The 27240-nt window shown below is 38.9% G+C and overlaps 1 protein-coding gene across 12 annotated transcripts in view; it reads left to right on the top strand.

Moving 5' to 3' along the window:
• The window catches only part of PAM (peptidylglycine alpha-amidating monooxygenase), a 183908-nt gene that overhangs the window by 12677 nt on the left and 143991 nt on the right, over nt 1-27240 (top strand). For 2 of the 12 annotated variants that reach the window (XM_078386277.1, XM_078386276.1), the window contains exon 1: nt 16178-16446. The exons of 6 other annotated variants lie outside the window; for them this stretch is intronic. The gene's annotated coding sequence lies outside the window, so the exon portion shown is untranslated. Of the gene's footprint in view, nt 1-16177; nt 16447-21496; nt 21889-27240 lie in introns of those variants that run through there. 4 more of the 12 variants (XM_078386275.1, XM_020794413.3, XM_078386272.1 and 1 more) reach the window with 3 other exon arrangements.

Genomic DNA, 27240 nt, shown 5'->3' with positions numbered 1-27240 from the left:
TCCTGTTTTTTTTTAATTCCAGGCAGTTTACTGTTGTTAATGAGCAAAAATTGCTTGCATACTCCTAGAATCATTGTTTACAAACAGTGAAATTAATGTGGGGATTATGCTAAATTCAGGTGTGGATGCTAACCTTTAAAATTTTGCTTTAATTGTAGTGTTTGTTTACAAAGCTTTTATTTCTCTTTTGCTTATATTGTAATTCCGTTGTAATGCCTAGCTATGCATTGTTTGTGTTGTAAGACAGATATTTTACATGTTTTTTAAAACTCTTTTGAAATTGGCATTACTTTTAAACTTGAAAACTTTAAAACAAGAACCAGTAACCCATTCTGTTCGTGAATAAGCAGTCGTGTTTGCACATAGTCTCATGTATACAGTCTGCTGTTGCATTCAATGAATTGTACTTGATGATAGCAATCCCACAGAGATGTTAAAAGAGAAATAGAACATGATATGTATGATCTCTTCTCTTTTCCTAGAGGGAAACATAGGAGCAGTTCTCTTTAAATTCTTTCCTTCTCATATTCAATGTCAGTCAGCAAGAGTCCATTGCCAGAGTGTTTTATGTCTATCCAGATCTTGGCTGATGAGATAGATGGCATCAATTAATTCAAGATCCTAAGCTCCCGTGTGTCCTTTTTCCCATGTGAATGGTTCTCCATATCTCCTATCACAGGAATTTTAAATTGTATAATGTTCTGATAGGAATAAAGAAAGAATGGCAGAAATAAACTTCATCATCATCATCATCATCATCATCATCATCATCATCATCATCATCATCATCATCATCATCATCATCATCATCATCATCATCATCGTTGTTGTTGCTGCTGTTGTTGTTTCATTATTATGCCACACTTCTTCCAATAAGGGACCCAAAGCAGCTCACAACATTAAAATTCACACAAATTCACAAAAATACAATAAGTTAAGTGTTAAAAGATAAAATGAAGAATATATGATTTAAAATACAGTTAAAAGATTAAAATATGGAAACATAAAAACGTTTAAAATTATCTGCTAAAATGAGGTTCAGGGATTCACTTATATTTGTTAAAAGCCTACCTGAAGAGATGCGTCTTTAGCTTTTTTCGATAAAAGGGAAGGGGCCATCCTGATCTCCTGAGGAAAAGTGTTCCATAGCTAGGGAGCTGCCACAGAGAAGGCCCTCTCCTGTGTCCCCATCAGCTGTGCTTGTGCTGGCAATGGGGCTGAGAGGGACTGATCTTAATTGCTGAGAAGGTGCATGTAGGAAGATACAGTCGTTCAGGTTGCCTGGACTCCAGCTGTATAGGGAAAAATGATATTTTTTTGGTGGGTATATGTCGGTCCCTGAGAGTTTTGGAGTCCCCACAAATCATTGCAGAATTGCCCCCTTCACCCTCTAGAAGGCACAAGGAGACTGAAAGCTTTTTTCCCCCTCTCTAAAAGCATTTTTATGTTGGGGCTGGTGATGTTTAGGACCTCATGCATCCTGCAAGCTACACGCTGATCATTCTTATCATACATATTGACAGCCACTGGTATAACGTATTTACAATCAGTGGTGTAGTTCCCATTTTGTATTCATACAAAACTTTCATTAGGTTTAAACTTTAAACTTATTAAATCCTAGTGTGGCATTTGAAAACGGAACATTATTTTTTGGTCAGCACAACTGCCACTGCATTCTGTGTTGCTTGATAGATACAGCCCAAAACATCTTTATTAAATTACCGTAGTTTCTTAGTTGCTCCTAATGGTCAGAATACCGTTGGAGCTCTACACCAACATAAGTGTAATTGTATAAACTATAGCAGTGAACTGATGCTAATTAATGAGTTGCTGTTTGGTGCCAGCTTTATGACTTGGCACATAACCAGGAATGTGAGCAGTAACTCATTAATTAGTGGCAATTTGCCAGTGCAGTCTGCACATTTATCCGTTGATCTCCAATAATATTCTGACCACTGTGTTAAAATATCTTACATGTAGCTTGCCTGTATAATGGAAAAGAATAAAAATTAAATGTTGAATAACTAAGGAGGAGCTTGCTTCTTTCTGGAACATCTGGGATTAAGAGTATTATATTTTACTGTCATTAAGATTTTTTTTTTAAAGGACACGGTCACTTAGGAAGGTTATTTATGTAGTGATTGTACATCACCACTATTGAAACAAACCTTCCAAGTAGTTGTGATGTTAAAAGAAGCAGAACGTGATCTAGTTTTATTTCATGTTTTGATAAGTTGCAGAAGGAATACAAATTGAAACTGCATTGTTAGACCAGTCAGTTTCCATTGGTAAAAGGAGCACACAATCAAGTCTGCACTTTCGAAAGGGTCAAAAAATTTGTAACTACAGTCTGTACTTCAGAAATAGTCAAAATAATTTGTAACCATATAACATGTGAAACTCATTTGTCAGTAGCTGAGATTCTTCTAGACAGTGACTTGCAAGGTAATTGTCCTGGTACTACTTTTGGTTTGATGCACACATTATATACTTGTTCTCATCATTTATCCAAGGAGCTGCAAATAGAATCTATGGAATTTACTGCATTTTATATTTGAATCTTGTATTTATTCTTTTATAGCAAGACAGAAAAATCTGTGGTGTTCCAGATGTTGTTCAACTAAACCTTCCATAGTCTCTGACAACTGGTCTTGCTTCCTGGGGCTGGTAGTAATTTGAATCTAATGACATCTGGAGGTTTGGAGGTTTCCTACTTTTGATGTAGGTTATAAATAGTCAATTGGCTATGTGGGCCAGCCCCTGTTTACCTTTGCTGGGCTCATGTTGGCCAGACCAAATTTGATTTCTGATGAGATTAATCAGTAAGGAAAAGAAGTGATGAGATTTGTGTATTTCATACACATATTAGTGAATAAGGAACTGTTTGCTTTTTTTAGATATTTGACTGAATCTCAAAGGACCAGATTTTACCGCCAATTTTAGTCTGCTTATTTGAAGGGCTTTTCTCTATTTAATTGCATTTTGTCTGTTCTACAAACCTCCTTGGGCATAATTGAATTGAATTGTAGTTTAGAAATTTAATGAATGTATTAAAGTCATAGCAATTTGTTGTTAGCTCATTGAAAGTGAAAAAACCACTGTTGATCTGCATCTCTACAGTGGCAATGTTTGCTTCTCTGCTCCTGCAATATACTCCAGACTTTTGAAGCCTGAACTGTTCATTGTTTCCAATTTGATTGACACTTTGATTGACACAATTTGATTGGCCTCCACCTAGCATTTCTTGTGACCAATTTGCAGCATTTTTAAAATCAAAAGTGGAGGCCATCGGCCGAGATCTCGCACCCTATTTGAAAACAGTGGATCGAGCTGAGACATCCAGCGCAGTGCCTTGTCCATTGAGAATTATTCAGTTTCAACCTGTGACATCCACAGAGGTGAACAAGGTCCTTGATTGCTGTCGAGTCACCACCTCCTCCCTGGATCCTTGAACAGCCTGGCTAATCAAAGCCACCAGGCCGGTGACAATTGAATGGGTCACTGAAATAATAAATGGGTCTCTTCTTGAGGGCCAGAGAAGAAAACGCTCATTAGACCCATTAGGAAGAAACCAAGCTTCATGGTGGACAACATTGCCAATTATAGGCCTGTCGCCAGTCTTTCTTTCCTTAGAAGGTAGTTGAGAGGGTGGTTGTCGACCAGCTTCAAGCTCTCTTGGATGAAACTGATGCCTTGGATCCATTTCAGTCGGGCTTCAGGCTGTGCCACAGTATGGAAACAGCATTGGTCACCCTGCTGGATGACCTACTTAGAGAGGCTGACATGGGCAAAACGTCCTTGCTTGTACTCCTTGATATTTCAGCCACCTTTGATACTGTTGAGCACGGTATCCTCCTGGAGACACTCTCTGAGTTGGGGATTGGTGGCCTTGCTCTTGCTTGGCTCCAGTCCTTCTTGGAGGGCCATCACCAGAGAGTTCAGCTGGGGGAAAATGTATCAGTCCCGTGGTCCCTCAGTTGTGGGGTCCCACAGGGTTCGATCATCTCCCTAATGCTGTTTAACATCTATATGAAGCTGTTGGGGGAGGTTCATCTCTGGGTGTGGAGCTTTGTGTCACCAATATGCTGATGACACCCAGCTCTACATCTCCTTTTTTCCATCTGCAGTGGATGCCGTTCCATCCCTTGGGTGCTGCCTGGAGGCTGTTCTGCAATGGATGCAGTCGAATGGACTAAGATTGAACCCAGACAAGATGGCGGTCCTACGGGTCGGGAACTCCCTCTCTTTTTTGGGGGGGGGGTTGACTCACCACAGAGAATTTGGTTTGTGGTCTGGGGGTCCATGTTGACCCGATGCTTACCATGGAGACCTAAGTAGTGTCCGTGGTTTGGTCTGCCCATTTACATCTTTGGCAGATCACCCAGCTGTGTCCCTATCTAGACATGAGGGCACTCACCACACTGGTCCATGTGCTCGTAGTCTCAAGAATAGACTACTGTAACACTCTCTATGTGGGGCTTCCTTTGAAACTGATGCAGAAGCTCCAGATGGTCCAGAACATGATGACCAGGCTATTAACAGGGGTGAAAATATTTCACTGTATTTCTCCTACCTTGGCTGCCTTACACTGGCTACCCATCCACTTCTGCATCAATTTCAAGGTGCTAACTATTACATACAAAGTCCTTAATGGTTTAGGCCCTCAATACCTGGCAGAGCACCTTTTTCCGCCTAGTTCTACCTGTATCACCCACTCCAGTCAGGCTGGGCAGCTGAGTGGCATAATGCCAAGAGAGACCCGGTGGGAAAAAAAAACTAGATATTTGGCCTTCTTAGCAGTGGCCCATCCTATGGAACAACTTACCTGTAGAAATCCACCTGGTTCCCTCACTGATGGCCTTCAAGACTAGCTTGAAGACATGGCTATACAGGCAGGCCCTCCCTACAGCCATTACCTTTTCTTTTTCTCTCTCTTTCTTCTTTTTCTTCTTTATTCCTTTTCCCATCTTGGACTTAGTGATTAATTTGGATTTTACCTTAGTTTATTTCTATATTATTTGAAAACTGCCCAGAGTAGAAACATTCTAGTTGGGAGGTTTATTTTTAAATAAATAAATAAATAAATAAATAAATAAATAAATAAATAAATAAATAAACAAACAAACAAACAACAAACAAACAAACAAACAAACAAATAAATAAATAAATAAATAAATAAATAAATTGTGTTCGTCTGTATGAATTTGTTCTGATTCCAGAGCTGTCTTGAGAATAGTAACCCCCAAAAATACAGAAGTTGACTGTCCTTGCTCTAGCATGTTTTGCTCTTTGCTTTTAATCCTCTTTTACAGCTTACTCCTGAGGGAAGAAATAGTTTAATCCTGAGCTGTTTTGCATATATCCTTAGAGTGGTATTTCTCTCATCTTCAGTAATTTGTGCAAACTGTATATATGTTTTTAAAGAAAAAAAACATTGTGCAATTGTCACAGTGGTGCATTAGCTTCACTTTTGCTGTGGAACATTTCACTTTGCCTTTTTTGAACATGTAGGTCAGCAATATAAATGGAATCAATGCATTATGGAATAGATGTGTATGTGCTTGTTCATCTGTAAATTCTTAGTATTTATTGTTATAATACTATGACTAACAAGGGTGTCTGCAGAGATTTTGCAGAGGATCGGGCAAAATGATACCTGTGAATTGTTCACTTTAGTTTTCAAGTATGTACATTTAAAGAAATAAGAAGCATAGGATTGGGATGGGGGCATGTACACTCTGTTGCCTTCCCATGGACACCCATAATCTTTAAGGAAAAATTGCAGTGTGCCCTGCCCCTTGAAACAGATCTTCCAGTGCAGAATAGAAGCTAAGCATTCCTGCCTAAGCCTGGTAGAGACATGTGCAAAATGAGATAATAGCGAAATGTCTTCTTTTTGCTCTCCCTACCCTTCACACCCTTCCCATACCTGATAAAGGTAGAGCTAAAGGGCTTAGATTTAGCTATGGCTGCCAGCTCTGAACCCAAGCCTTTAATATTGACATATATAGCAGGCAGAAGAGCTTCTGAGGAGAGGAAATGGAATTCTTCTCTTTTTTGTAGAATATTCATACATAGTGTCTGAAGAGTTTTTAAACCTCATAGAGGATACCTAATGTTATCCCTCCCTGTGGAATAGACTCAAGTGTTGGGTAATGTGCAGCATACTCATGTGTAGAGGGGAGCAATCTAACCCCACTTCTTTTTGTAATCACCTCCCTGGCCCTTTTACACTTGGAGAAGGACAGGCTCAGCTGTCAGTAGGGACTTTTCACCTGAGCTGGGATTATGAAAAATCATGGTATTGTCTCATCTGGAGAGGTCCCACAGAGAGCGGAGTGCCCCCATTTCAGACCCATTGCTCTCCTGTATAGAAACCATGTGTACAAGGACAATGAAACCCAGGATGGATAGGGCTGGCTAAAGCTGTCCACTCCATATGTGAGTATTGTGCAGATTAAGTAATGGTTTTATTAGAGTTTGAATGGGCCATTTTCTTTTCCATCCCCTTTTCTGTTTCCCTTTCCCCCTCCTTGAACTATTCATCAAGAAGTTTTGCTTGTTTGCATGTTTTCAAACTTTTCTTTTAATTTGCAAAATTCTTACTGAGTGCTTCCAGTATGTAGGGACCACACTTAATATTGTTTTGGGAGGTAGCAGCTGCACAGCCATCAGAACAGTTAGAGGCAATGATAAAAGACTTATAATGATGGTCAGAAAATGATTCCAACTCAGGGATTTAATACCTAGTACAATATTTTGGAGTCTCATAACATTGTACAGGAAGCAGAAACAAAAAACTATCCCAAAGAAAAAGAAATGCAAGAAAGCAAAGTGGCTGTCCAACAAGGCTTTACAAATAGCAGAGGAGAGAAGGGAAACAAAATGCAAGGGAGATAGGGAAAGCTACAGAAAATTGAATGCAGGTTGCCAAAGAATAGCAAGGAGAGAGAAGAGAGCCTTCTTAAATGAACAGTGCAAAGAAATAGAGGAAAATAATAGAAAGGGAAAAACCAGAGATCTGTTCAAGAAAATTGGAGATATTAAAGGAACATTTTGTCCAAAGATGGACATGATAAAGGACAAAAATGGGAGGGACCTAACAGAAGTGGAAGACATCAAGAACAGGTGCCAAGAATACATAGAGGAATTATACCAGAAAGATCTGGATGTCCCGGACAACCCAGATAATGTAGTTGCTGACCTTGAGCCAGACATCCTGGAGAGTGAAGTCAAGTGGGCCTTAGAAATCATGGCTAACAACAAGACCAGTGGAGGTGATTCCACTGGCATTCCAGTTGAACTATTTAAAATCGTAAAAGATGACGCTGTTAAGGTGCTACACTCAATATGCCAGCAAGTTTGGGAAACTCAGCAGTGCCCAGAGGATTGGAAAAGATCAGTCTACATCCCAATCCCAAAGAAGGGCAGTGCCAAAGATTGCTCCAACTACCGTACAATTGCACTCATTTCACACACTAGCAAGGTTGTGCTCAAAATCCTCCAAGGTAGACTTCAGCAGTATGTGTACTGAGAATTCCCAGACATACAAGCTGGATTTCGAAGAGGCAGAGGAACTAGAGACCAGATTGCTAACATGCACTGGATTATGGAGAAAGACAGAGAGTTCCAGAAAAATATCTACTTCTCCTTCATTGACTATGCAAAAGCCTTTGACTGTGTGGACCACAGCAAACTATGGCAAGTTCTTAAAGAAATGGGAGTGCCTGACCACCTTATCCATCTCCTGAGAAATGTATATGTGGGACAGGAAACAACAGTTAGAACTGGATATGGAGAACTGATTGGTTCAAAATTGGGAAAGGAGTACGACAAGGCTGTATATTGTTCACCTGCTTATTTAACATAAATGCAGAATACATCATGCAAAAGGCAGGACTGGATGAATCCCAAACCGGAATTAAGATTGCCAGAAATATCAACAACCTCTGATATGCAGATGATACCACTCTGATGGCAGAAAGTGAGGAGGAATTAAAGAACCTCTTAATGAGGGTGAAAGAGGATAGCACCAAAAATGGTCTGAAGCTCTACTTTAAAAAACAAAACAAAAAAAAAAACACAAAAAACTAAGATCATGGCCACTGGTCCCATCACTTCCTGGCAAATCAAAGGGGAAGATATGGAGGCAGTGACAGATGTTACTTTCTTGGGCTCCATGATCACTGCAGATGGTGACAGCAGCCGCGAAATTAAAAGACTCCTGCTTCTTGGGAGGAAAGCAATGACAAATCTAGACAGCATCTTAAAAAGCAGAGACATCACCTTGCTGACAAATATCCACATAGTCAAGGCTATGGCTTTTCCAGTAGTGATATATGGAAGTGAGAGCTGGACCATAAAAAAGGCTGACCGCTGAAGAATTGATGATTTTGAATTGTGGTGCTTGAGGAGACTCCTTAGAGTTCCCTGGATTGCAAAGAGAACAAACCTATCAATTCTAAAGGAAATCAACCCTGAGTACTCACTGGAAGGATATATCCTGAAGCTGAGGCTCCAATACTTTGGCCATCTCATGAGAAGAGAAGACTCCCTGGAAAAGACCCTGATGTTGAGAAAGTGTGAAGGCAAGAGGAGAAGCGGACGACAGAGGATGAGATGGCTGGACAGTGTCATCGAAGCGACCAACATGAATTTAACCAAACTCCAGGAGGCAGTGGAAGACAGGAGGGCCTGGCGTGCTCTGGTCCATGGGGTCACGAAGAGTCAGACACAACTCAACGACTAAACAACAAACAGCAACAATATTTTGAAACCTGGGACATGATGTCATAATATAACGGGCCAATTCTCAAAAATGGAGCAAACCAAGGCATGGAATACTTAGCAGTAAGTGTTCAAAGCCAGTTTCTAATTAGGAAGGGGAGATTAGCTGTGACAAAACATGTAATTTACCAGTGTGTGGTGAATAATGATAGGCATATCTAGCCTTATTAAAAACAGTAAACAGATACTATGTCCCTTCACAAAGTCTTAACTGTCCTCTGAGATTGTTGCTTTCAGCAGCCGATAGGGTATGTATGCTTGTGCACTTATGCCCATCTTTGAATGACAGAAGGAAAAGCTTTTAGAAAGAATGGACCTTGATAAACACCACTGGGTTGCAAGATCACAGTAGTTACATCTAAGAAACATGGCCAAAATCTTCCTGTGTTGTTATGCCAGAGTGATGCAAATGGCATGACTTTTGGAGGCACATTGCCTCAAGATAAGAAATCGCTACAGACATTGTCTATAGGATGCTGCAATCTCTTTCTAGCAGTGCAAGTGGCCTTTGGCCTATGTATGGCATACCCCAGTTAGCTTTATCTTTAGCACAGGTGTATTCTCTAGACCATTTCAGTGTAACAAAAAAAAAGCAGGTTGAAAATTGAAATTTTCTTGCTTGTGTTTTGTTGGACTTTACGTGTACATGGAAGTGTTGATTCAGACTTGGGGACTGGGGAAGGTTTTTCTGTTGTAATCATGCTTAATTTCAATAAATGGAATGGTTTTTTTAAAAAAATTGTACTCATAAAATAGGAGCAGACACCTGTTGGACTGATGGGAACATCCCTGGAAAATGTGTTAGAGCTGTCCCAGGTCTTGGAAGGTGTTGGGAGTAGAAGGAGAGATGCTGAAATTCTTATTGGGGAAAAATGGAGAATTGTTACTTTGGCATCTTTTAAACTGTGTGCAACAGGGTGTAGAATGTCTGCCAGAAGTAGCATATGCAGATTATGTTCACTTTGTGGGTGTTAATAGAGAGAAGGAGAGATAAGGTTTTGCCTCAAGGCTTTTCTCCACAGAAATTCAGTCCAAGAAAACTAAATGTCAGAAATACCACTAAGTGTTGGCAATGTTCCTTCTTTATTAAAATATGCCCATTTCCTTAGAAATTATCTCAGGATGCTTGGCTTGTTAATGATTTACTGACTTTAGTTAAGCTGACATGAAATGTTTCTATGCATTTAAGACCTGTTTGTGTGAGCATCTTACATGTTTCGTTCCCCACTCGTAATTTAATAACCATATGGTTTCAGTTTCAGTTTCTCTTTAAAAGCAAGTGAAGTATAAATCATATTCCAATGAAGTTGAAAGAAAATATGACCATATACCAATAGTGAAGTGGTAGGCAACTTGGTGGATGTTTTGCACTGGAATTCTTGTTCTCTCTTGCTGGTGGCTGTGCTGGTTGGGCCTGAAAGGATTTGTAGTCCAAAACATATGAAAGTCACTAGGGTCCTTGTAGTCACTTGTTAATTATGACTTTTGACCATCATTTTTTTTTTGTGATGATAAAAAAACACCAAACCAAAACGCCAGAGCAGCATTGTCATTTGTAGTCTTATTACAGTACTTGAATTGACAGTTCAGGTTGCTTACTTAGGAGTAGGTTGGACTTAAGTATTATGCTGTTGAGACCATTTCCTTGGTTTTGTTTAAACTGATAATGAAATTTTCTAGGAAGCTGTCATAGTTGTAATCTGGGATTGTTCGGGAGCAGAGCTATGCGTGCTACTTTGATCTATTTATATCACAATCCATTTTTGAGACTGAAATAAATCTTTTGAAGTATGTGTCTCAGAGAGTTTGAATGTTGTAAAATAGATTTTAATTTGCTCACCTTCAAAGACTGGGATGAAGTCAGTGCTGTAATAAAGTAACATTCCTGAACAAATCTATATTTTGAGTGGTTTATGATAAAATCGCTTTGTAAACATTCAGCTAACTACACTATGAGGTACTGTTATTTTATTTTTATTTTATTTTTTATTTTTGCCAGAGAGCTGAATCCAATTTATAGTCCCAACTAAAATAGACCTGAATCAATTGGACTTAAATAACTCATGCTGTTCATCATGGGTCTCCTCTAGATGGAACTAGTAACTAACCAAAGTATTTTGCATTTGTAGGCCTTCTGAAACTTAATCTTTTCTGTGATTTTAAGTGCCTATTAAGCTGCAGTGAACTAGCTAAGGAACTTGCAAGCTACCAGTGGCTCTTTACTGTTTTAATTATTTTTTTCAGTTACTGTTTTAATATAATATCTTTAATTTTTTAATTAATATTGTAATTTATTTTATTTTAGTTGCATGTCTTGTACGTCACCTTGAGTCCATTTCTTGAGTCCCAAAAGGTTGGGCATAAATAAAATGCATGAATGCTCTGGTTACTGTACGTGCAGACTGAGTGCTACAGGGTGCTGCAACCCGAACCCCTGGCTGACTCTGTTGCTGCCCAGTTTTAACTGCAATGCCAGATTCATTTTCCCAGCAGGTCAACAGGCTTTTTGTAAAAGTACCTCCTCTAGACAGAAGAGAGGAAAAAGAAAATGAGAATTTTGGTTTCCCTGTTTTGTATAACATGCTAATTCATTATTCTTTAGGAATGAATACTATGGAAAGGTATATATGCATTCCCAAACCGATTTTTGTTTTTTGGGGGGGAAAGTTTGCAAATTCATGTTTCCATTGGTTATCAAGCCAGAATTGTGCACTTTCCCAATTTTCAGTAAACACGATTGTACCATGCTAATTGTCATCAGTGCTGCTAAATATTGATAGCTATATTAGAGAATCATAAAGAGCCTTTCTAGAAACTAAATTAGAAGTAAAACAACAAATGTGGTTTAGCAAATACAGTATGTTTTTATTTGTTCTGTCTTACACATTTGGGAATGCTAATACAGCAACACTGCTTTCACTGTTGCCAGTGTGTCTTCTAATAACATATAATTAGTGTTTACTTTTCTACCTTTTCTAGATTATCTAGAGAGTACTGGAAATTTTACTCTTTGTTCTTGCCTGGATGTACTGTCTTAGGGTCTGCGTTGGAAGTACTGTTTGTAACTGTTTGCTATGTTTTACGAAGTTGCAATGTTTGACATTGTGTAACAAGTGAGTCTATAATGTTTCAGGTCACTGTTATTTTGTTGTGCCTCCACCAAAGAGTGTTAGGACATCTGAAAGAGTTTTTAGTGGCAGAAACTTTGACTATATTTTTCTTAATCAGATGCAGCAATTTATTTTATTTTACATTCTTTGTAAGGTATTTTATTTTACCATATGTGGTAATTGCAAACAACTTCCTGCTGAATTTTGAAATCTAGACATTAAGGTTGTACGTTATAGCATTACGGGTATGTCTGAGATGTCATACTGCTAAATGTTAATTAGGGTATTGGTGCAGTTAGACAACTTACGTTGGACATTAATTCAGTATCTTTTGACAGTGCAGCTGTAGTTTGGATTTTCTATTGGGAAGAGTCAATGATGATGAGTTACCTTTTGAAGAATAACTCCCAGAATTCCATGGTTGAACTGTGGGATTCTACGAATTGCAGTCCAGAAAAGTAATTTTTCTCATCTCTTGAAATTCCCAATAATTTACTAACAAAATGTTTATTTTCCCTTCCCGCACCTCTGTCCAGGCTCCCATTGTGATGATTGAAGCTGGTCTTCTTAATATTACTGTTACTTAAAATCAGAGTGCCCTGTCTTCTTATAGTGTCATCCCTGACTTATGGTATTCATTTGTAGGAGAAAGTATGTGAGTACTCCTCTTCTGGGTCTCATCATGCTAGAAGCATTCATGCCTAGAAGAACTGATTCACATTATCATCAAACCCAGTCCCATCCATATTAGATCAGAAAAGAAGGGATCTTAGAAAAGAAGGCTGGAGGGCATTTCTTAGGAGACACCTTTCTCCTCCTCCTTGACTCCTTCTCCTTATCTGCTAAGGAAACCTTTCCAGCTGTTAGTTCTTCACTTAGTCTTTGTTGCGTAGTTAACTTCTTTTTGCTTTGTCATCTTGTTTTTGTCCAAAGATAGGGATGAGCAGCTATGGCCTTTTAGAGATTTTTGGCTTGCTGCTATTAGCCCGAACTATCACAGCCACTGGATAAAGATTGTAGGAGCTAAAATCCAAAAGTTTTTACCTGACGAGAGCTGCCCACTCCATCTCTAAGCAAATGAGTAGACTTCTTTTTCCTCGATGTTTTTTGAGAAACAGTCAGAATGTAGGGGGAGTCACTGCTGTTGTTGATTACAGTACAGACTGTATTGCCCTCCATTCACTTGCATCTTCTTTAAGACCTGCCCAACAACGTATGGATGAGGGCAACTTACATGACACTTATCTTTTTTATATTTCCTCATTAGGCTGATGAGGGGTTGTCATCTGTTGTAGAATCTTGAGCAGCTGGAGATTATTTGCTCTTACTGCTTTGGAATATGCTTTGTGCTAACACCTGTGCTTTTATTAATAACTGGACAATGGATCAAACTATTAAAATAGTTAAAATCCCTTGAGTAGAGCTCCCACTCAGCCACTATCCTGTCTCTTCTTTGTGTACCTTCTCCTTTCATTTGCACTGCTGTCCCCCTCCCTCCCTCCAGCTTGGTAATTTATCTGAAGAGTACATCTTCCATAATTCCTCAGGTAACATGGTAACTGATTAATGAATATTTTGAATTGTCATCTGTAATAGTTACAACACAATTCATAACATGTCAATTTCTGAACACACCTCATCAAAATCTTTAGAATTACACACTTCATGATCTTGTAGCCAAAAGAAAATAATGGAGGCATCCATTATAGCCCTTAAAGTGACTATCATGTACAACATGTAGCATCAAGTCAGACAATCCTGCAGGTACCCTCCAGTTTGGTGAAAGTATGTCCAGCGGAAAAGTCTGCCCAGCGGGAAACTAATTAGTGTGCCCTTGAGAGCACCCAAAATAATTTTTATGTATGCCGCATACAGTTTTTAAGTCCCAATACCACAAAGCTTTACTTAAAATTTGATGAATATTTGTTAAGCTGTTTAAGAGATAATAATTGGAATATTCCCAAGGGTCCCCAAAGTGATTTTTCTGTGCAGCATTTGATCACATGATCCAAAACCTGCCCTCAGAATTCAGTGCAGCCATTTTCTCATGATGCAGTAACAAATGGACAGACAAACAAAAACGTACTTTTATTTAAATAGATAATGAGTACATTGATGTATTATCTTTTAATTTTACACCTTTCTCTAAAGCCTACAGAGTACTCTTGGCAGAATTAGTTAAGATTTCTACAGAAATAAATTGATTTTGTCTCTTTCCTCTCATATTAGGCTGGTGTACATTTGCTGCTGAGCACCTGTCCTTTGAGAGAATGGAAAGGTAGCTAATTATTAGCACTATGTTTGCCTATTTCTCTCTCAGAGGTGTGGGGTAGCTTACTGATTATGATAATTCTTTTAGTCACTTGGGCAGCCCAATCGATCCAGTACATGAAATAGCAATACTACTAGGAGACACAGCTGATATAAAAAATAATCCAAAATCTCTGATGAAGAGGTCTGTGGACATCTCTGCCACTCTGATTCCTTCATCTAGGGCCTTCTCTTGTAGTGAAACAAAATGTATGCTTTCCTAGATGTGGAAGACAATGTGTCTAGTAAATTAAACACAGTGTTTTACAACTGTAATTTCCACCATTGAATGTATACTATAGAGTGCAAGTGTCAGAAGCTTTGATTATTCTTTCATCAACATGAAAAGTCCAAAGCAATCGGATTGCTTTAAGAATTGCTCATTTTGTAGTTGAAAGTTTTTTTAAAAAAGAAATGGCATCTTATGTGCCATAATCAAATTTTGGTTGGTTCTGAAATGGGAAGAGCTTGCTGATTTGTCTTATAGTTTAACTTTGTCACATTCAAGCTGATAAATATATTCCCAGCAGGAGCTCCAGGTTTTAGACATGAGTAATTATTTATGCAGGAATCCAGTCTAAGGAGTTAGCCTTAAGGAAAAATAGTCACTGTAAAATCAGTTTTAAAACTGATTTCCTCATAGATGAAAACACTTAACTGCGAATTCTGCATTAAAAAGAGGTAGTCCTTATTGTTTCTTTTGCAGACTCCACAGAGAAAAGGGTATGAAGGAAATGGACATGAATCTTCCACACTATACCTCAACTGTGTGCCTAGTTCTTATCTTCTTAAAAGCATAGTGATGCTTATGGAATGGTGGGTGGGTATGAAATGGAACAGTAGTTTCACGGATGGAAAACATATTGTTCTGCGAAGAGACAATTCATATGTCACATTTTATTACTAAATAACTGCAGTCTATTATCCAGCCTCTGAAGTGCGCTTCTGTTCATGTACTCATCTGGCACATGAACCCCTCATAGGATGTACCATATTATGTGTATTCCTTTTCCAGTGTATGTCAAAGATTTCCAGGTTAAAGCAGTCATCAAGAGGTTAAATCTTGAAGGGCAACTATATGAGAGGTATATGTATTTCTAGCCAGACTGGGTGGTAAACTTTATTCACTATTTGCATGCATTTATACATGAGCAATCATAGCACAGAGCAGCTTCCACACCAGAAGAATGATACTGAAAATAGATTGAATGCTTATTTCTTTTCTCTGAATATACCTGCTATTCTTCTAAGTTAAAATGTAATGGCAGAATATACTCCCCCCTCCTCCAAAAGTAAGCATACCTATACTATTTTTTTCTTAAAGATAACGTGCTAATATCTTCATATGTAATTGTAAAAATACAGCAGGGCTTATCAATTGATTTAACAGGAGTTCAGGCACACAGCGAGCGAGCCCTGTGTGTTGATAATCTGACTGACAGATGATCCTGTAGAGTTTTTTTGTTGTAAATCTTATTATACCAGTTTTTCTTTATTTTTCCATTACAGATGGCTCGGTCATTCCCTTGAGCTGTGTCCTTTTAAGTGATGTAGTGTCAGACATTTAAGACAAGAGATGCATGGAAAGATAAATAATAATACAGCACATGTAAAGCTTTTTTTACAACTTTCTTTACTATTTGTGACCTCCAATTCAGTTACGTTTTATTTATTTCCAAGGATACGTTACTGCCCAGGTCACTACAGATATCTTTCTCTGAGGCCAAAAATAAACACAGATTTGCTTTCCTGCAGCAATACTGATAGTTCTAAGAAAAGGAACTGCTGTAAAAATTTCTACCTGATAGTATCATTTCTTGGCCTGTAAGTTATGCAAAGCTTGCACATGTCGGAAGGATATCAGTAATAGATTCAGGCAATGACACTTGTTGTTAAAAGTCACATCTGTATTAATAGATTCAGGATTCATTGAGCTCTCTCAAATTGGTGTCGCACTCTGTTGCATTTCTGACAACCTTCATTTCCTACTTAGCAAATCGAAACCCAGTAGCCAGAGCCCCGGGAAGTTGTTAAAGCAATTAAAGGCTTCTGTCCCTCAGCACATTGCTTGGTTACCATGGTACCCCTTGCCTCCAAGCCTTTACTGATGATGTCAGTATGCATAACGGGGGTTATTCACAGCATCTATGTGAAGATGATTCACCCTTCCTGAAAAATCATAAGCCCTCTCACAAATGCTCTTCTGCTTAGTAATATGTGAGACATCTAGGTGTGCAAGGTAAGTGCTTTACTTTATTTCGAACAATGTAAAAATAACAGCATAATGTGCTCATGAAATAACTCTTTCTTTCTTTCAGAAGCCTCAAAGAAACAAATCTTTTTTCCAGGTCTCATTAAAAACAAACCAAGTAGCTTTGTGAACATAAAACAACTTTAGACAGATACTAGCTGGCATATTGTAAGGCACCCCTTGAAGCCCACTGTGGCTCATTATTTTAGTGAAAATGCACTATAAACAGTTTTCACTTTAGGACAGTAGGCGGTGTCTTGAGTATTGTGGTTGTTAATCAAGGGCTTCAGTTTATATGAAAATAAAGGAAGTTGCCCCTTCCGCAATGTATCCTGCATTTTAAATGAACACATGCTATTCAAACTTTTGCATTGAACTTTGCTGTTTGAAGATGTTCAGGAGGTCATTTGGCAAGGGGCAGGACAGGGTTGATGCAGCACAGCAGCCAAGACTTATCAATTAAAAGTTCAGATGTGTGCTCTGTTGCAGGGAACACTTTGTCTCCACCCTCCTCCCTTAGAGTACTTTCAGTAATGCTCATGTGGCTTTCTGTAAATTCTCTGAAGCACTATGAGAACCTTGAGAATATGTTATATAATATATAATACTGATGGTGATTACTGTATTTGTCAGCAGGATTTTACATAGGGATGCCATAAGAGTAAAAATTGGTTCCAGAGAGCCAGTATTATTAAAGGACTGTTCATTACATGGTCAGGTTGGATAATTTGTTTGTCCTTGATGGTGGACGTAGGCACTTCTTTAAAGTCAGGCTAGAATTTTATTTTATGAATTTCACTGACTGGTAATATCATGACAGAAATGAGTCATAAAGAGACTTGGGTTTTGTGCTCCTCTGCCCTTCGTCTCCTTCTCTGTTTGGTAATGAGGTGAAGATCTGAAGTGTTGGGTTTTATTTTTGATTGACCATAGCTTGCTGTTTTTAGCTCAGTGTGATAATCTCTGGTTATTCTTAACTGCCACTTGTTTGAAACATGCCAAAGTAAAGCCATCGTTTATGAGATCTCCTTTTCCAACAAACCTTATTCAAGATTAGTTTCAATGAATGGTTTGAACATAAAGCTAAACAGTACCTGACTGAAGGCTAAAGCAAAAGCTGACAGTTTTGTAACTGTATCAGAGGAGATAAGAAGAGTTAGGGGTGATTTCCTGAGACCAGGATTTAACTTGTTTCCCCTAAAATAAGACCTAACCTGAAAATGAGTATGATTTTTCAGGATGCTCGTAATATAAGTCCCACTCCAAAAATAAGCCCTAGTTAAGTGAAACCCTGCCGTCTGCCATTGTGCAGCAACCAGAAGATGACATGTCTGCATTTGAATAAATGTAGATGGTTGTGCATGACAAAAATAAAACATCACCTGAAAATAAACCCTAATGCATTTTTGGAGCAAAAATTAATATAAGACCCTTTCTTATTTTCGGGGAAACAGGGTACTGAAATGCATTCTTTTCTTGAACTATGATTTATTGTGACATCTGGCACCTAATAGTTAAATGAAAGAGTGATATGAAACATCTTGATTCAGTAAATAATCCATTCCTTGGTAATAGTGGTGAGAAGTTAATCTAGGAATGGATTATATTAAGAGAAGCTATGTCAAAACTCTTCATGAAGGTTATTTAGATGATAGAACAATCCAGTGAATTATTCCTATCAGAACTGCAACCTATTGTTCAGTGATGGTTATTATTGTTTCTAGCAGAAGTGCACAGCTTTGCAAGCATTAAAAACTCATTAGTGCCCCAATTCTGTCTTTCTTTTCCCATCTGCTCTGTTTCTTTTACCACCTTCCATTCTCTTCTCCTCGCTTCCTTTTTCTTTGTAACTGACTTTCCCGCCTCATGCTCAGGGATTTCTCTGTATCCTTCCACTCTTTGTTTTCTTAACCAGTTTTCTCTCTCCCCTGCCTGCACTGGGTACTCATTTAGCCCTTCCATATTCTTCTCCTGTCTATCAGGTGTGTGTGTGGGGGGGGGGGTCTTCTCTCTTTCTGAACTCTTGGAAGGGTTTGCAGGTCCTAGAGAGCCCTGTTGTCTAGAGGCCTTGTGAAGAAATCAATCTCCCAGACCTGACTCCAAGCTTGTATCTAGAAAATTAGGGAGGCCCATTGCCTGAGGATTAATTGCTTTTTAATTAATCTTTAAGAAACAAAGAAGGAAACACAAAACAAAATAATCCTGACATGATACTCTGGAGATCTGCCAAGTTTCAAAGGGATAGGTTTCATGGCCTTGGAGCTCTACTGGAGTCAGACAGGTGAAAATTGGCACACACAATCTGTTGTTGTTGTACTACTACTGCTGTTATGATTATATCATTATTTGTTTTATATCTTGCTCTTTCTCAGAACAGCTGCATGAAACACCCAGTTATTTTTTTTAAAAAAATTACTACAAACAAATGCTGTAAAATGCCAACAACAGTGAACAAGTTAAACACTTGATTATATCTTGAACACTTGTACAAAGAACTAGCACCTGAATGATGACAATCCAGGGGACAATGAAATATCTGATAGGATTTCCAAAGCTGAGATGTCACCAGCAAGAACCTCTCCCACATTTGATAGCCTTGTTAGTCGTCTTCTGAGATTACTCAAGGGCACTACAAACAGAACCACCCTGGTCAGTCTTAAATTCTTAATGTCTGAATCTGACTTTTCTGCTAAAATAGTGTGCAAGGCCATTAACAGACATCACTTAAAGCAATTTAGTGAATCCAGTAGAATAATCAAATGATCAACAACATCTACAGCAGCAAGTTTACTGTGTAGTGCAGGGGTCTCAAACATGCGGCCCGGGGGCCATTTGCGACCCGCTGGTCAATAGTTTGCAGCCCCTGCCTTGCCTGCCCCCCCGAAGCGCCCATGCGTCCTCTGCTGTCAAGAGTTAAAAAAGCCTCGCCTCGCTCGCTGGCTCTCTCCCAAGACAGCCTGTCTGCCAGCTGGGAGGCAGCAGTTCTGGATGGAGGGTGCAAGAGGCACTGTCTTGGGGAAGAGCCGGTGAGCGAGGTGCACTGCCAGCCCTTTTCCTCAAGCACCAGAGCCACCTCCGAGTGGAGCTCGCTCCTGGCCCATCCTTGAAGAGCTCCTCCAAGCTGCCAACAGCAGCTGCCACCGCCACCACCTCTTCCAGGGAAGCAGCTCTCTGGCTCTCTTTCTCTCTCGGCACCTCCAGCACCAGCCCGGCCAGAGTCTCATATATTGTTATGGTAGATGAAAAACTCAGGCAAACGTAACATTCAAAGGGCATGGAAAGGTTACACGGAAGAGCAAAAGGAACATGAAATGTTCATATATCCTTCTTTTGTAAATACAAAACATTTGTGTTTTCAGAAAATGCCAAAAGAACATGAATTCCACAAAAGAGCCTTTCCCTAGCTAAAACTCTCTCCTCACATGTTTATGTTAAGAGAGGGGGAATTGATTTTTTTGAATCCTTCCTTCCTTCCTTCCTTCCTTCCTTCCTTCCTTCCTTCCTTCCTTCCTTTTGGCCCATGCTGTCTGTGGGATTCTGGGAGTTCTTTAAAAAAAAAAACCTCTTTTTTAATCTCTGGTACCATTGTCCTAAGCCAGCAGTAAAGACTGCTCTGGAACAAATAAATATCATCCAAAAGCCAGGAAACATGCCTAGTATGTTTAAAGTGTAGCTAACTCAATAACAGATTTTTTTTTAAAAAAAATTGAAAACTAAGGTTACACAATAAATTGATAAAATTTGCCATAAAGTCTTCTCAGCCTTGTGGTTCAAACCCCTAGGCTTTGACATTAGTTTCAGTGTGGTTCATCCTTCAGAAAAAAGCATACAAATGAGTAAGGGCTACTTTTCATTCTAGAGCTTGTGAAAGCAGACATAGATTAAATCTTCTACTGGATCATTAAAAAAGACTCTTCATAGCATCTGTCTTATTTCTAATAGATTTATTACTACGAGGACGATGTTTAGTCTTTAAAATCAATTGAGGTTCCTTGCTCACCCGCCTACTGATTCTCTAACTCTGTGGAAGAAGATCTCTCTTAGATTATCTTTGAAAGACTTAAAGAACTAATTCTTATCCTGCAAAAGACTTTAAGCATTAAATGTCAGCAAGCCAGCATGTATTTAATCATGGAAGGTATGCACAAAAATGCTTTGCTTAGAATGTTATTTTTATTGATTGATTGATTGAATGAATGATTGATTGAGTGAAGTATTTGTATGCTGTCTTAAGCAGATGTATATCATAGAGCAGTGGTTCCCAATCTTGGGTGCCCAGTTATCTTGGACTACAACACACAGAAATCCTGACCAGCACAGCTAGTGGTGAAGGCTTCTGGGAGTTTTATTCTACTAGGGACCCAAGGCTAGGAGCCATTGTCATAGAGGATTTGATCACAACTAGAGCTGGGCATGACTTAAGTTATGCTGCATCATATGACTTCTGCCACATGGTGCCACAGCTGCAGCACATTCCCCCCAACCACACCACCCCCAGCTGGCTGCCCCCCCCACAGTCCTCTGCATGCCACCCAGGTCATCCTCCTTTTGTGGTTGCCCAGTCTGGGAAGAAGCTCAGACTGCCCTTCCCTGCCTCCTCCAGCAGTCATCCACTGAACAGCTGCACAGGGGGACTCCCCATCCCCCCTCTTTGACTGAGTGGTCAGCTGCCAGAGGAGGCAAGGAAGGACAACCCGAGTTCCTTCCCAGACTGGGCAGCTGGTGATGGAGGATGACCCAGGTGACTTATGGAGGCTTGTGAGTGGGGCAGCTGGCTGGGTGATTGGTCGAAGAGAATGTGCAGCAGCTGTGGCATCATGTGGCACAAGGCATACAATGTGTCATAATCTAAGTCTCTATTCACCACTATCGTTGTAATCTTTAAACATAATTCTTTATATATTTCTTTTCTACCCACCAGTGTCTGTAAAATGGCAACATACAGCATAAAAAGAGAGCAAAAACAAAACATTATTTTCAAAACAGAATTTAAAGACAAAAGTAGTGTTTTTGACCTACTGTTCTGTCTGCCTTTTAGAAGCACAATAAAGATGAAGCCAGCCTGACTTTCTTCTGGAGGGAGGTCTGCGAATGAGATGCTGGTACAGAAAAAAAAAACATGCCTCATATATTCACCAATCTAACTTCTCAAGAATGGTAGGATGTGGAACAAGGCCTCTGTTGTGAAGGCTTCCAATTCAAAATAGGCTTTCAGATATAATTTCTAGTATATCTGAAAGTCTTTTAGGGCTTTTGAGGACAAAACCATACTTTTCAACTTAGTCTCTAAACTGGATGTCAGAGACTCGAAACACTCCTTTTTTTGCACTAATTGCAACCTTTTTTTTATTTTTAAGGCATTGCCACATACTGTTTCAGCAATCTAAACAAGATGTAATTAAGGCATAGATCACTGTGGCCAATAGGAAGGTAAATCTTTGCTTGTTTCATGCCTGTTGACTGAGCCAAGGAACTGCAAAATTATTCTTACCCCATGAGAGTCAAGAAGATTTTGTCTAATTCACAGCAAGAAAAGAAGAAAAGAATAAGAATTTTGTTTGTTTTGGGTTGGGGCACAATTTAAGAAATTAAGAATTTTAAAACAAATAGCACAGTTTATGCATAATTACAATAGTTGTCTTTCTTGCAATGAACTTGAAGGATTAGGCCTCTTTCAACAGCCACCCTTTATTTTGTGCTTTATTAAGTATACTTTACAACTCTAGTGGCCAAAACCTGCCCTTCCTGGGAAGGGATAGAGCCAAAACTGGGTAAAAATACAGTACTCCTGTTTACAGTAGCCAACTGTCCTACCAGAAGGCAAGACTATTCCAACTAGCAAACCTGATCCTTCAAGGGAGTGCAGTCCCATCCAGAAGTGGTTGTACATAAATCCATTTTGTTTCAATAATATTTATTTTCTTGGAAACTGTTTTCCTGTATGATTCAGAAAGTGTCACCGTTCTTGGGAGTATATGTTATGTAGCAAGCATCCAGAATAATGAGATATGCACTGCTGATATGTCATTTCAAATGCCTAGTCATCTATGTATTATGTGCCAACCCTTTGGGTGAGGAAAATGTAATTAAATGTCAATGGCATATAAATGATAAATTGTAGAAATTGTGTTTTGCTTTGTATACAAACACTAATCCAACAAGTCACTGGCTTGTTGATCACTAGAAGGATGCCTGTTCTCATTGCGGGGGTATATTGTTGGTGCCTGGGAGAGGAGGCATTGAATTTAGTCTGTTCCCCTACTGCTATGGCCAAAAGTAGATAGTACTAAAAATCTCTCCCTGCTGATAATGCCATCCAGTAGTGATGTCCACAGGTGACAGTTTTGTGACAGGATTTCATCCAGTAAGAGTCATGTTGTATCACAGTGAATGGCTGTGTTGACATTATGTTCACACATTAATTGATCATTTGCCTGTACAGAGCCAGGTAGCAAGACACAACAGCAGTTGCATGCCCCTTCACTGGCAGCAGATGTACACAGGTACTCTGGTGATGATACTTCTGTCCAGGCTAGCAGGTGTAGATGGGCATATCCTCTCCAAATTTAGCAATTCCCCTCTCAGTTTTTTTTTCAAGTTGACTGCTTCCAGTCACAATTTTAACTATTAGGCAGGCCTTTGCTCCTGTCATTTTTTAAATTTTTTTTTGCCATCTTGAATCATATTAATGTTGTTGTTTTTATCTTATACTGTTATTGTGTTATGAATTTGTTGTCAGCTGCCGAGAGTAGACTTCGGTCTCGGTGGACAGGATATAAATAACATAAAATAAAATAAAATAAATGTTTCATTTTGCCTATATTTCATGTGTGGCCATGATTTTGAATTGTGCAACATTCTGATACAAATAAAGAAAGATATGTGCCATTGAAAAAGGAGCTAAACTTGTCTGGTTGAGCCAGGTACTTAAAGAATGCAGATTTTGTTCCTTGCCTCTGGCAACTTTTGCTTATTGCCAGTCATTTCCTTTTTTGCTGCAGAATTTAGGACAACCTGATTAGCATGTTAGCTGCTACTTTCTGATTAGTCTGGTGCCAGTCTGCATGTGATTTGCTTTCCTGGTAAACTAGATCTTCTGGGCAGCAGCGTGGTTTGTAAATGTGCCAGGGATTCATACAGATAGAGACTTGTTAATGTACCCTGGACAGCATAGGGCGTTTAAGCATATGACTTGCCCTCCTGGTGTGTTTTCAGTGTTACTCATCTCCTTGAATGGGCAGTCATGTGGGTTGTAGGTAAACATGTCAGGAAGGTGAAAAACATGGGTGGCCATCTTTAACATGGTTGTTGTGGGTTTTTTGGGCTTCTTGGCCATGTTCTGAAAGTGGTTCTTCCTAACGTTTCACCAGTCTCTGTGGCCGGCATCTTCAGAGGACAGCAAACTATGCTCTGGGTAGGCTTGAGAGTGGGAGAGCCTACCCAGAGCACAGTTTGCTGTCCTCTGAAGGTGCCGGCCACAGAGACTGGCGAAACGTTAGGAAGAACCACTTTCAGAACATGGCCAAGAAGCCCGAAAAACCCACAGCAACCATTAGATCCCGGCCGTGAAAGCCTTCACGAATACATCCTTAACATGTTTAAAATGTTGTGGAAGCAATTGTAGAAGTATTAGGTAAAGTATAGTTAAGGGAGGGGTCTTTTTGTGTATATATGTTCTTCTGTAACTGATCTCCAGCAGTCTTTGTTATGGCCAGCTAAACTGAATTCAGAATTATTTGGACCAGTGGTGGGAAATCTTTGGCCTTTTAAATGTTTTGTCCCAATGATTCCTTATCAAGCCTTTGGCCAAGTTGGATGTGGCTTCTTAAAGAAGTAGTCCAGAATACTGGAGGGGACAAAATTCCTCACTCCAGTTACCACAGCTCTCTGCTCTTGTGCTGTTTGAAGACAATGTTTGTGTATCTTTTGACATTCAATGAACCCCTTGTGGAAAGAAGGCAGTCTTCTTCTTATGCATATTCATTGATCTCATTATGTGGTGTGGGGATATTGACTGAAGTAGCCATGTTAGTTTTCTTCAGTAACAACAAAAATACTGTGTTTAAAATATTGTTAAAACTAATGGATTTTTTTCCACTGTGAATTTTTTAAGACTGTAATCTACTTCTTTGCACTCTGTCTGAAGAAGTGGATTGTGATCCAGAAAAGCACCCACTGAAACAAATCTGTTAGTTTTAAACTGTTACAATATTTCTGTTTGTTTGCTTATAACAGTTGGGTCATAGCATTGATGACAAATTTTATTTACCTAGTTTCATGTTCATGTTAATTCATTGAACATCACTTGAGATAGTAGCTCTAGCTGGAAATAGTGTTTGCCATAGAGCGGTGGTTTTTAACCTTTGGTCCCCAGATATTCTTGGACTAAAACTCTCAGAAGCTTCATCACTAGCTGTGCTGGCCAGGATTTCTGGGAGTCCAAGAATATCCAGGGACCCAATATTGGGAACCAGTGCCCTAGATGAAGATGTTTCATAATGGTTTATACCATCTAGTGAAGGTTAAGGAGTTAAAAAAGAGAGAGAGAGAAAATGGAAAAAGAAAGAGAAAGAAAGAAAAAAGAAAAGAGACAATAAAATGTGCTTAAATCACTCTCTGGATTTGCAATTTAATTATACAGGCTACATATCCCCCACTCCTGTGAGCTGGGCACTCATTTTACTGACCTTGGAAGGATGGAAGGTTGAGTGAACCTTGATCTGGCTGCCAAAGTTCACCTACCATGAGCAGAGTTTGTAATACTACAGTTTAACCACTGTGCCATGAGTAGTATGTAGCTTCCATATATCAAAAATCTGACAGTTGTGCAACAAGAGAAACTGCTGTTGCCATTATTTGCGAAGGTATACGTACAGTATATGTTAATACATTGCAACTCTAATGTGGTGTTCTGTGTTAAATAGATTTTGGAACAGAATATAATTGTCTTATGCTGTAATTAATTGACAGCTCTGTCTTAGACAAGATCAATGACTATCAGAATGATGTAATTCAGTGCTTTCCTCAGGCAGTCTCAGGTAGTAGTGTAGTGATAAATTTAATAGTGTGAGCTGCCAGCATGTCAGTCCCCATAGCTGTAGGGGTCCACAAGTCTGACACCCTGTGTTGATCCACATTGACAAATCGATTCCAACAATTTTCATCCACTCTTGGACTGATTCTTAACTGCCTTCTTAAGACCAAACCATGCTAAAGTACTTTGCATTATAACTGGGATAGCTCACAAAGGAAAAACTCATACCGCACAGTCTGCTTTGAGGATTGCTGCTTAGCTTAGAGATGAATAAGCTTCAGAAGATGGGCAAATATGACATCATCATCTTCACTGAGTGATAAGCCCTATTGCTCTGACCCTGTGAATCATGTTTCTACTATAAGACAATACTTAAGGTGAAAATGCACACAGCATTCAAATAGTGATGTCAGACTTGGAGGAGGAAACTATTCTGAGAGTTTCGGACAGAAATCAATCACACATGACACTTATTTGCCCCATTCTTGACATCACTCCCATGCCTATCACCAAGACATTGGGCACATTTTTAGAAAGAGAGATGAAAGAGTTGCCAGTTACAAGAATACTTAATTAAAATAATTGACAAAGTTAAGTGAAGGATATAATTGACTGAAAAATCAGGTTTTGCTTTACTGCTTTGTGTATCTGTCACTTTAGCTGTAGAGTCAGGTTTATGTTGCTGAAAGTATTCGTTTTGAACTCTACATGTTATCTATAGCAAATCAGATTTTAATACTAGTTTTAATATCTTATAAATAACTGCTTCCTGTTTATTTTCATACCTTACTGCTTTTGTCAGTTTGTAGTTTACAAAGTATGTCTTAACAGTGTAGATCTGCTTCTTTTAATCTTATATACTTATAATTTATTAATATTAATGTTTTAATGATTGTTTTTAATATAGGATATTGTAATATTGCCTATTTTTAATGGTTTTAATGTTTTTAAAGCTTTAATATTGTTTTACGCCGTGCAGGCACCATTGGTAATGGCAGGGCTAAAAAATCTTGTAAATTAAAAGAAATAATAATATGTAGGCATGAATCTGTTATAGTCACAGCCAGATTATAATTTATAACTGGTCTCCATCTTGTGTGTTTAATGTTGATGTCAGATGCTAGATAGCTTATAGAATAATGCAAGTGCTTCTTAAATTATGCCCATTCTTTAATTGCTGCTTATTCTATCCTTTTATATTAAAATATTTTGATACATTAGTCCTTGAACCAAATGGTTTTTCATTCTCATAAAGCTATTTGCATTAGGTTAGTAGCACACATTTTATGTGTGATGGGAAGCTTTCCAGTACTTTTATGAGACTGTGGATCAAGTGAATACGTTTGTTAAAGTAATTAAAACACAGATGGAATGCATCCCTTCCAAAACATATTTGATTGACAACTATGCTGTGGTCACTGTTACCCTAGTTGAATACATAGGCACCATCTGCCTTCATTCTACTTGCAGGAGGTGATCTTTGAAGAATCACTGTTATTATCTTGTGAGTTAATTTTAACCTCCCATCTGAGCTTGTCCAAGCATTCCTGAATAAGACAAAAATAGAGATGTCAAAGTTTCCACGTTAATCAAAAGTCTACAGTTTAAAGGGACACAATCAGAATGTATTCCGAAAGGCTACCGTATTGATTTCTGGCAACAAAAACAAAAAACCCATGACATCCTTTAAAGATAGAAAATATATTGTGTCTTAAGCTTTCATGGTATAGATTTCTCACAATGTACCT

The sequence above is a fragment of the Pogona vitticeps genome, chromosome 2, assembly GCF_051106095.1.
Source record: "Pogona vitticeps strain Pit_001003342236 chromosome 2, PviZW2.1, whole genome shotgun sequence".
Lineage (NCBI taxonomy): Eukaryota > Metazoa > Chordata > Lepidosauria > Squamata > Agamidae > Pogona > Pogona vitticeps.
Note: the sequence above shows the minus strand (reverse complement) of the source record. Positions and strands in the feature narration are given on the sequence as shown.